Source organism: Haliotis asinina, chromosome 7 (genome assembly GCF_037392515.1).
Source record: "Haliotis asinina isolate JCU_RB_2024 chromosome 7, JCU_Hal_asi_v2, whole genome shotgun sequence".
NCBI classification, from domain to species: Eukaryota; Metazoa; Mollusca; class Gastropoda; order Lepetellida; family Haliotidae; genus Haliotis; species Haliotis asinina.
The window spans coordinates 42,732,447-42,744,576 of NC_090286.1; the positions used below are offsets into that span (position 1 = coordinate 42,732,447).

General features: G+C 41.3%; 1 protein-coding gene across 1 annotated transcript in view; it reads left to right on the forward strand.

The window, feature by feature from the left end:
• LOC137290399 (U6 snRNA-associated Sm-like protein LSm4) overlaps positions 1-12,130 on the forward strand; it is a 439,957-nt gene that overhangs the window by 213,281 nt on the left and 214,546 nt on the right. The gene's annotated exons all lie outside the window — the stretch shown is intronic.

A 12,130-nucleotide genomic window follows, 5' to 3' on the forward strand; every position in this document is an offset into this window, starting at 1 on the left:
ACACGATTATTTAGAGAAAATTTACATTTACTTTACGCCTTTCAGTACGAACTGAAGCATAAAATTCGAGATTTGTATATGTTTGATCATCAACAATGAGTTGTTTTCAACATTTGACGTTGTATGTATATTTGAACGAACAATTGTGTTTAGAAGTAACCGTAGCATGCAGGAATGCATTTGTATGCATTCAGTGTACATCTGTTAAACAATGTATTTTTACACAGATCGTATATACGTGTATTATGGTGGTTTAGTAACGTATATATTACTCAGATCGTATATGGCTTTATATTCAGTTAGGGTACCTTGAAGCTGAATGTAATATGTGCAATCCATGTGCTATCTTACAGATTCCTTATGTTTTCATGAACATGCATGCATTCTCAGACGAGAACTGCAATGCAAATATTTGCATTTACATGTGCACTTACGTTAAACTCAACATCGCCAAATAAATCAAAAGAATGCTAGTTATTCAATTTATGTATGTGCAGATGTACCAGTACTGTAATTCAATGTCATGCGATAAAATATGTGCATTATGCATGTATGTTGAGCATGCATTATTAACCAACAGTATGCACTAAATAATATCCCTGCTCAAAGTCTACAACAGCAATATTCAACACTGGTCAACACTGGACACAAAATAGCAGTCTGTTTCAACGTCACACCTGTATTACAAAGTAAACAGTTACCTGTAGTCCTCACAGACCCTGAGCCATATTGTTTTCACTACAGCCTAGACCTCTCTGCAATGGTAGTGCTCTAAACGAAACCTAGATTTCTTCAGGTTAAGGTTCTCTGAATCTCTAATCTCCTTGGGGCTCATTTACAGTTTAAATGGGTTTGTTTCTTACTATCAAAACTATCTATATTCAGAGACTATAAGCGTTAGTCAAAGTTTTCTGTTATTCGAGGGCTTATTATATGATAAACTGAATGCCTGACAATCACATATACCACTGATTATATACACAGATCTGATTTCAATGTTAATCGGGTCTGTCGCAGTCATCTGATCACATGTTTATATCAATCAGTCATTCCCACATGTCGCTTAGAGAAGACGGACTGTGTAATACACTTCATCGAGTTTCAAGAGGCGCTCCCTCGCTAATGATAACTGTATCAAGGAGTCCGTCAGACTGGGGCAACACAGTGAACTAATTCACTGGGAGAGGACGAACTACATTGATCGTGACGAGCAGGGTGCAAGCATGTCGATATGGGCGGGGCAGAACTCTCCCGAGATGTTTGCGTCGAATCCACAGGCGATGGGGCAGGAGTGGGGTGGGTTGTCCAACTGCATGTAATATAGCAGCTTCATGCTACCATATGTGTTACGCGTGCTCAATAGGTGTGCATACGTGTGCACTGCATAGCGTGACCCATATACATGCGGTGTGGTTCTGTGGCAGTTAATGTGGGTCACGCTTGCTTTCAGTGAGAAAAATATATGTGTCAAATGATACTGCGTACTAGGTGTAGGGGTTTTTAGGGCGTATCACGTTTTGATGGGAATGTATGTATTGATCTGTAATATGACAATGATTGATGATTGTCTGTATGGGAAAAATTTAATAAGCAGAACTATCAGGATTTGCGTCATAATTGTAATCAGCGTCTGAATATTCCCACTCGATTCGTTTTTAAGTTAAGTAATTAGCTGCCAGGTAGTCATGTCGGGAACTATCCTGGCTTCAGAATGAAGCATTTAATTTGGATCTCACTGGTGTATCATGACATTTACATGTGAACTAATTGGACATTTAGTGTATCAAGTTTTCAAGACGTAAAGAGGTGGCCAGATGACTCTAATGATTAACGTAGGTGTTCTGTCCGTCGGTATACTGGAGGATATAACAGCTAAATAAGACGTATATTGTCTCATGGAATTTACTGAATGGTTCAATATTTGGCATTAAATAAATATACTGTTAGGAACAGGATATATGTTCATAAACACTACTTTCAGTGATTGGTTGACTGATTGAGTGAATAAGTGAGTGAGTGAGTGAGTGGGTGATGCAGGTGAAAAGAGGGTGCATGGTATAGCCCAGGGACTCACTCACTCACTCACTGACTCTGTTATATCGACTCAGATGACATATCCTGTGCCTATCAGTATGTGCTATGGAGGGCCAGACACCGAACAACTCAGTTAATGCCATCAGACAATAGATATAGGATACACATAGAGGTTAAGCTTTAGCAGTGTCACAAATACTCATTGCCGACTTTCTCACGTTGAAGAGCCCTTGAGGCTCTTATGCTCAAACTACTAAAGAGTTTTATCTGCCTAGCGATAATTAACCAATGGTGTGGTATGACAAGCCTATTTCAGCGTTCCTAGTGTTCGGGCTGGTGTACTGACCTGCCGATGTCCGAGAATAGAACTGGCCCAGTGAACTTCACCACGCTGTGCCAGGCTGCCGAGTTCCTTCATTTGTTGACCTACAACAGTTTCCGCATGGCCAGTGGCTGCTCTTTGGTCAAGCTGGGTTCACCTGAAGCCCGGGCGTGTTTTTAAAATTGACAGGTGAAAGAGATGAAAGTGCGATACTCAAGGCCATTGTCAAAAGTCCTGAATACGATTAAGGTTATATTTGAATCCACATGTTTTGTCAAGTATGGAAGTGTTTTCGGAAAGAGAGTTGACCCTATTTGGTACAGATCGATGTCGCATTATGTAACGAAGAATTCTGGGGCACATGACCAACTTCTCGGATTTGAAAAGGATCTACGATGATTGCATGTGACAGGAATTCAGGAGACTGTTTTTGAGAACATATCTCCAGACTTGTCCATAATCTGTTGATTCAAGATATGCAAAGTCAGTATGCAAGATGCTCAATCTTGAGTTGCATCAAGACTACCTCTGCTTGGTTGTACAAGGATAGGGGAAGTCATGCATAGATCGTTAAGTGCCACTAGAATACATGGTCCACAATTTGTACGTTCAGGAAGCTGATAATGGTTACTGAATACAGCACCTGTGCAGCTTTAAGTTTGAATAGCTACACAGCTTCTGAAATTTGTTCTCCAGTAGATCATTTGATCTGAATGAAAAATATGATAATGTGTACATTCTTCATGAGTTAATTCCATCCATGGATTTATACCACACACATCATGAGGCGCCAGAAGGTTAACTGTAACAAACCATTTCATCCCACCGGGTCCCCATAAACTGCTGTGTGAATGTGGTCAGATTTAAAAGACCCACCGTGTTAAAATATATGTGTGAGATGGGATCAGTAATAATGTTCCAAATGTTAGGTTGAAATGGCGGATAGGTACAGGTTGTTTATGTCGAAACGCAGAACGTCTTATCTTTATGTTATCTGTGTTAGCACACTGATGCAATACCAAGGTGGCAGTAATAGTGTCATGCAACAGGGGGTTTGATCAACCACAATACTTTAACACTTTGTGAATTATTAAGGCATTGTGGTAGTCCCAGTCTTAGAAGACATGTGGCGTATGTCTCACAATTCTGTCTGGAAACAACCAACTCTAAATCTATTCAGAGAATAATGTGCACAGTTTCACCAGAATCCTGATTGCATGTAAAAGGATTAACAGCTCCAGTTTATCAGAAATCTGTTAGATTTTAAATAAATACGCAAAAATCCATTTTCATCTTGAGAAAACGGAATTCTAAGCGTTTATTTGTGGTTATATATTTTTCAGTCACTGACATCATGTTCCGCACGTTAATTTGCAACGAATTCGTGTCACTACCAAAAATGCTTTTTTAAAACCCTATATTCAAACAAAGCGAATCTCCACTAGGTGACAGTTTGTATATTGTAAGCCTGACAAGACACCGTCTCGTGTAAAGAAGAAGCGCATCGTGATTCTTACACAACTTCCGGATGATGTGTTCTACTGCGCATGCGCGTTGAGAGCTGCGAGCTGTCATGGTGCAGTGACCTTACGATGAGAGGTTAGAACCGAAATATCACGTAGCAGTCCTACTTAGCGCTGGTGACCTTACAAAAAGTCTGTTCTCCTTACAACAACCTCCCAGTCTAAACGCAGTCCACAGGGCAATATTCGAGCGGACAAGCAAGCTTGAGATCCTGTAATTCAGTTTCTTGCCATAAAACACTGACAGAGAGAAAAAGAAAAGGCCAGTGTGAGAACACAGAGTCAATACTTTAATTGATAAATTAGCAAGTTCACTTCCAGGATTTATTTCTGTACCATGCATTCAAAGAAAAGCCCATAGGTGTAACACGTACCAGACATTTGGGAATGTTGCTGTAAGAAAGCTTACACGGGCGTGTGTATGTGTGTCCGTTTGTGAGTGCGTGTGCGTGTGCGTGTGTGTGTGAGGGCCTGTGTGAGTGCGTGTATGTGTGTCCATGCCCACGTGCTTCACCAGTCTCAAGTCACCACTAAAGCTACACATTATACGTCATGGTTGACATCTTTCCTCCATAGGGGGTGGGGTAGCCCAGCGGTTAAAGCCTTACCTCGTCACGCTGAAGGCTAGGGTTCGATTCGTCACATGGGTACAGTGCGTGAAGTCCTTTTCTGGTGTCCCCGCCGTGATATTGCTGGAATATTGATAAAGGCGACGTAAAACTCACTCACTCACTCACTCACTCACTCACTCACATACACCCAAAACAAAACGTTTTTCCGACTCAACGAAGCAAAACATTCACTTAATTTTTTTTCAGAGAGGCATTTGGGACTCTTTGAGGATCGACACAAACTCTTACGTTATTTTTCATCAGTAAAATGCACTCACCATATGTACCATACGATGGTACAGTTCATATTGAAAAGCACAGATTCAACAACACTTCCTCTGAGAACACCGATGGTGCGATGAAAAAGAAGTAGAAGAAGAGGTATTGCACAATATGTCTTCATTTCATGGGGTTCCACGTAGTCTGTGTGATTGCCCTGCACTCCTTATGTTATTTATCAATGGCTGTTGTAATCATATGTGACAAGTGTATCGTTTCGGTACCGATCATCTGTGAGATGGCATGAAGGAAATGTTTACTTTACTAACTGAGATGTGGATTCTAGGATGCATATATACACGACACTCTAAACAGCGTCATAACAACGCTTTGATGTACAAAAAAAACAAACAATCTGTTAAAAGATTCTAGGAGCGTAGCTGCTCCCCTGCCCCCAGTGCTGCCAACGGCCCTGCATTGTCATGACTTCTGTAAATGATGAGAATCAGTGAAAACTGACAAATTCTAAACAAAGCTTAGCTGTTGACATGCACAATATTTGCACACGCCTTTAAGCAATATAATGCATGATCCTCGTGAAATTCATCTGCATAATGTTTGTAAGTTGTCTCCTCAAAGGTAGTGGAGAAATCTATTTCGATGTAACCATATACATTATACAAAGCATATAAATGCTTTAATTGAGGCCAAACTTGTGGTGGATAGTACAGATTTCGTGCCCATTCAGTGTGTTCTGAACGATAAAATATCTGGCACGCTGTGTATCGTCAATGCACCCTCGTCTGTTCTCACTACAGTGGATGCGGCGTCTTACACAAATTGGTTAGTCCGTTGTCGAACTTTTCAACCTGATTTGTGCAAACGGGGGGTCGTTAATCTAGCTGGTCAAACATGCATGGTGTTTCAAAATGGCGGCCGAACCTGGCCAGGACCTCAGACCAACAAGCAGTACTATCAGAAAGAGACTATATATATCTGGGAGACAGTATACCTGGCACTGTTTCGACCCTAACTATTAAAAGTAAAAACACAATGAAGATGCTTTCAGGCTGAAACAAGTGCGTGTAAATGCTGCAAAGCACTTTACTGAAAGAGTTACATGCACTCCGAAGTCCAAGGTCACTCAGGGTGACGTTTCTATACTGCGCTTGCTGCAGCGAAGGCGATTGCTGCCAAGTACTTTTTGTAATCGCCGTGGGGACACTCGGGAATAGAAAGATGATTAAACCGGTAAACATTGAAGAGAACAATAACAACATTTGTTTCTCACGTGTCCGAGGAGTGTGGTTGATGAAAAAGGAATTTGGCAATCATCAGGACTTATACATTGCAATAGCGTCATGGTGTTTAAACCGAGTACTTTTCTGTAAAAAAATCAGAAGTGTAGAAAATATCCTTTGAGGATATCACTATGATGTATGTTTAGAAATGTATTTTGATGTCGATTTGTAAAGGTTTTTCATAATCAATATTTTTTTAGGACCGATTTTTGTTTTTGCAGAATTTAAAGAAGTATTGATCAAACGGGTCCTCTGTAAAGCTAATGGTGTTAATGATATTAGCAAATGGCAAACGGCCAGGTTGAATGCCAGCCTGTACATGAGACAACCAGTATCCCTGTATGACATATGTCGATAAAAGTATTGTTACCCAATGTGTTTTAGTATTTTTCACGGAAACATAAGTAAAGCTGCTTTATAAATTTTTTATCATGTTTAGGCGTTCACGCAAATCGGCCATGACAGTGAACAGGGAGAGCGACAGCACCCAAGCCTCTGAAATCTTTGTAGAAAGAATCTCCTTTGTTCGAGGTTTTCTGCTCCTTTTTAGCGTTAGCTATGGCTGACAATTGAACAGTGCTGGGCCATATGGTGGTCTAGGACACATGGTTAGACAGCCACGTGAAAAGTCCTTGGGTCCGTGGAATGTCTCGTCTTTATTATAGCATTTTTGAGCAAGTGGGTGATTGAGTATGTTTGTTAACGCCTCATCAGGGGCTTCCAAGTTGCACAAAACTGTTGTAGCGTTGCAATCGCTTTGAGGAACGGGGTCCCGGTCTTTGCTGTTACCAATATGTTAACAACCTATTACAGCATTCAGTGGTCGATTGTGAGTCACAATTTGTGACATTACAGTTACCAAATACAATGATCATAAAAGGAATAACTATATTCCACAGGAGATATACCCAGACTGCCCTGTGGAAATCCAGTTTTGAATAACAATGACAAGTTCCAGTTAAAATATGAAGGGTTTAATGTGACATTTCTGTTCAGAATGACCTATCAGATAGGCGTCATGGCCAAGTGGACAGAGGTCCTGTCCATACAGTTAATGGTTTGATTCCCAATTCTTTAAATGCTGATCTTTTCCGTGTCAAGTTATCTGAAGGCGAGACTTGCCTTTGTGGTGCTCCCGTGGAAGATTCCAATAATTTCTTTTTAAGATGTACAAGTATGTCAGCTGCCGGTTTGATTTGATAGACTTTGAAATCCTAAAACTTGAGATATTAAAACCATTCTCTATGGCAGGGTTAGCCTTCCACAAACTATAAATGAAAATACTTTTGGTCACGTCCATAAATTCATTGTATTTAGTATGCATTTCAAATGATGTGTAGTATGTTTGGCCTCATTGTTCATCACATGTAATTTTTCCATAAGGTGAATGACTTGTGCTTAAACAATATGCACAGATGGAGTTATCCGCCGCATATGCACGATGGCATGTAAGTGCAATAATTTTGAACGCCTCGTGTAACCTCATTTCACCTGTGCTCACCTGAGGCAATACTCAATTCACGTGCATCCCCACCACCCAGTGGTGACCCCATGGGTATCCCATGCGGATATCATTCAGGGTGTCTGTGGGCACTGGGGTGTGTCGGGCACTGAGGGGGTCCCGTACAGAGACGTCGGGATAGGTAGACAGGTAACAGATGGGAGGCGAGTGTGAGGCTTGGTTGAATGTGTGGACGTTAGTGGAGCGTCATCTTTAAAATTTTTAATTTTTTTCAGGAATATACTCTATTCTAGTATTAAGAAACGAGTGAACTAACTGACGTTTAGCCACCTTGTGCTGTACCCTTTGTACTATTCGGGGGAAGTCACAAAGGGCATTGGGCCTCTGTTGCAGATGACGTTTGAGGACACTTTAGAACACAAAGCGGTGTGGTCTGTCTCACAGTCCCTGAACCACATTATTTCCCCTTACACCCAAACCCTTTCTGCAATTCTAAGCCCTAGATGAAGCAAGTTAGATTTCCCCAGTTTCCCTGGTGCCATTTTTCGATTTAAAGTGAAGTATTTGATCCCATCAAAACTTCATAAAAACCCAGGGAAGAGGCGTTAGACTACAGTTTTGGTTCGGCTTAGGCGTACAAGACATTGTGTCTGCCTGTTGTCTTGTGTTTCTTCCATAGTACACATTAAAATATTGGAGGGCGGGGTAGCCTAGTGGTTTAAGCGTTCGCTCGTCACGCCAAAGACCCGGGTTCGATTCCCGGCTACAGTCTGTCAAGCCAGATTCTGTTGTCCCCGTCGTGATATTGCTGGAATATTGTTAAAAGCGGCGTTAAACCAAACTCATTCAGTAAAATGTTGTCTGTAGTCACGTGGTTCCCCTACTGCCGTAAACAGAATTTTCTCATTCTGTAGCAAAAATATACATGCAATTTATACTCAAGAATAGGAAACAAGTATTCGTGACCTATATATTTCCCAAAGTGTAATAAAAGACAATATCAATACTTGCTCCTAGTTTCACTCCAGTTTGTAACCACGCATTATAACAGTTGCGTAATGTACCTGCCTCTCATTCATATGAATATCACACTTTTCATACACAGTATGACCATAAATGGCAACATCAATTAAAGTCATGCAATATCAAGAGCTAGCATGGCGTGAAATACCCCGAGGACAATGTTTTAATACATGTTCCATGTTTCCGTAGCTGCCTGTGTTCCGGCAATGTGCCATGTCTGTAGCCGAAGATAAAAGTGTCATGCTGGTCTCCAGCTCATATCAGGTGCTGCTGTGCAGTTATCCTGGTGTATTGGCGAGTCAGGTACGGATTGGTGCGTCAATGTACTACAAGTATGACATGGAAGATTCGCATGTCCTTATATGTACAAAACTGTCTAAAAGTGCACATTACCATTTAAAATGGAGAAGACAAGCCGTTTCCTCAAGTTTCCTCAAGTGCAGGTCGTATGGTGCGTATCGTTTGCATAAGTTGAAATGGGAAAGAATACCAGTAACCCATTATTCGTTGATTCAAAACTTGTATTTTGAAATAAATACATAGTATATTCGTCTTTGAAGTGGATACAGGAGCTACAACAGGACATGCAACAGCGAGTGAGCAATATTCCAGCTATATGGCGGTGGTCTGTAAATAATCGAGTCTGGACCAGACAATCCAGTGACCAGCAACAGGTGCATCGATCTGCACAATTGGGAACCTGACCACCCGATCCTGTTAGTCGGCTATTGCGACAAGCATAGGTTGCATATTCTACCCCGAATATTCGTTGGTACCCCGTTCCAAGAAGACTAACTGGTCTTTTGTGATCTATTAATTAGTAAACGTTCCCCTTGTTGTGAAGTGGCGGTGGGCTAGCCTAGTGCCTAAAGCTTTCGATTATCACGGTGAAAACCAGGGTTTGATCCCCACATGGGTACAGTGTGTAAAGAACATTACTGGTGTGAAAGTGTTGGAATTTTACTATAATCGGAGTGAAACTAAACTCACTCACTCAATTTGTCATGAAAATAAGTTAAATGAAGGTAGTCGGTTAAGGTTGCGCCGAGTCACTGGTTTGTCTGGTCCAGACTCAAATCATCACAGGAAGAATCAATTCTGCTCAGCGATAAGACAAGTAACAATCACAGCTGCTAACAGAGCAATGAGAACACCGACTGTAGGGCATATGCTATGTAAGAGTGAGTGGGTGAGTGAGTGAGTATGGTTTTACGCCGATTTTAGCAATATTCCAGAAACATCACGGTGGGGGACACCAGAAATGTTCTTCGGCGTGATGATCGAACGTTTTGACCACTAGACTCCACCGCCCTTATGTTATATAATACAAATAACACCGAGACCATGGGATTGAATTTGTAATGAACATCACGAACTCCAAACTGGCATATGTCGCCCCTAAATGCATATGTGTCAATCATCTCCGGATCAAGGCCACAAGGCGCCCGTTTGTCTCCTGTAATCGTGATATATTATTAGGACAAGTTCTTTTCTACGGGTTTTAGATCATCTTCTATATTAATAAATAAAGTGAAACGATGTCATATAAATGTAATTCAATTGAGGAATAATCATGAAGCGTCATTTATTTATTTAGTATGTGCCTCTACTATGCCACTGTAACGGACAGAACAGCGTGGTTTGCTTCCAAACTCTCTGTGGGACGAAACGTTGTCTTTAACTGTGGCTTTGTGTATGGGTATGTTCTAGAGAGACAAGGGTCGGTGGGGTAGCATATTGGTTAAAGTGTTCGCTTGTCACGCCGCAGACCCGGGTTCGATTCCCCACATGGGCATATGGGCCCAGTCTGTTTCTCGTTCATCCGCCGTGATATTGCTGGAATATTGCTAAACGCGGCGTGAAACTAAACGCATTCATTCACTCACTCACTCACTCACTCACTCTTGATCTGATTAGGTTTGAAGTCCAGTCACTGGAAAAGGTTACATACCCGTGTCTGGAGGTCATATCATCACCGGTTTTTTTATCGACAAGAATAGGATACTGAGGGCTACAATGAATTCTCACGGGTAGAAACGTCAGATGTGCAACAGTGACAGGCAGGGTCAAGAAATAGGTCACGGGGGTGGGGTTGGATTGCGAAAATTGGAAATATTATCTGCGTTCATGCATGCGACACAATAAAGTCTTTATCTTTACAGAAAGCTGATATTGAGGCAGCGAATAAAGGACAAGCGGTATGATTTAGTGAGTGAGTGAGTGAGTGAGTGAGTGAGTTAAGTTTTACCATGCTTTCGGCAATATTCCAGAAATATCAAGGCTGGGGACAGCAGAAATAGGCCTCACACACTGTACCCATGTGGGGAATCGAACTCGGGCCATCAGCGTCACGAGCGAACGGTGGCTACTCCACCGCCACTTCAGGACAAAGGGGACGTTTACTGATTAATGGATCTCAAAAGACCAGTTAGTATTCTTGGAACGGGCTACCCGTGAAGATCCGGGGTAGAATGGGTCTACCCAACCACCTCTTATAAAAACGATAGGTGTTCAGAAAACTAATTACGTTTGTTACGATTCACGAAAAAATGACAGGAGACACGCCAATCGTATTTCGAAATGCTATGAACATCATTTATGAACGAGGTAGGTTATAGCTTGTCATTTGTTGTAGCACATTACACATTGTAACATATCCACGCCCTCATCATGTATAGTTTTGCCCAAACCTATTTTTCCCAGGGAGCTTTAAGAAAGGATTTACTTCTCCCGAGTAAACCACAGTACTCGACATGATTGTTTTTCCTGTCACATGTGGTTAAACAAATATTCTCCATCAAACTCCTGCACAAAAGACGTCAGGTTTTGACCAAGCGTGTTTCAAATGAATAAAAACGAAATGACAATGTTGACATTCTTAAAAAATATAAATTATGAGGTAAGAATTCATGTTGATGCAAGTTGCGGGACAAATTCAAACTTGCCACGCACACAAAGGCGCGCTCGCTTATGCCCTGTTTCTTTTTTCAAACAACCCGATAGTAAACCGCAGTCAACGGACCGTGGCAAACGATGTCGTCCTTAGATGGTGCGTGCTACGATACCATCGCCGCCCTTTACTGCCCTCTTTGAAAATCTCACGGGAACAATGTGTATTACGTGAAAAGACTTATAGTAACTTTTTCGGACAATGCGCTTAAAAAACGGCAGATTGATACTGAAACACAGGAATAACAAAAACAAAATTGTTGTTATTACATACTAATCGCGAGATGTATAAGAGGTAGGATGTAATGATGGCTGACAGGGCCTTATACAAGATCGATTGTTCGTCAATTGCTGAAGCAGTTTTCTTTGTTGAAAGTTTCTTTTCAAACACGTATGAGTACAATGTTCAACACAAATGGAATTCTTCATCACTGGTAATAAACATATAAGTCCTATATGACTAACAACCCCAAAATCATAATGTACATATACATATCAAATACATTCACTGATTTGAGCAATCAAAAGGTTTATTGAGTTGATATGGTTTTACGCCGCATGTGGCCATATTCCACCAATATCACTAAGCGGGACACCAAAAAGTACCTTCACACGTTGTACCAGGTTGTGGATTCGAATCCGAGCATTCGACGTAACAAGCGAACGCTTTAACCACTAGGCTAACT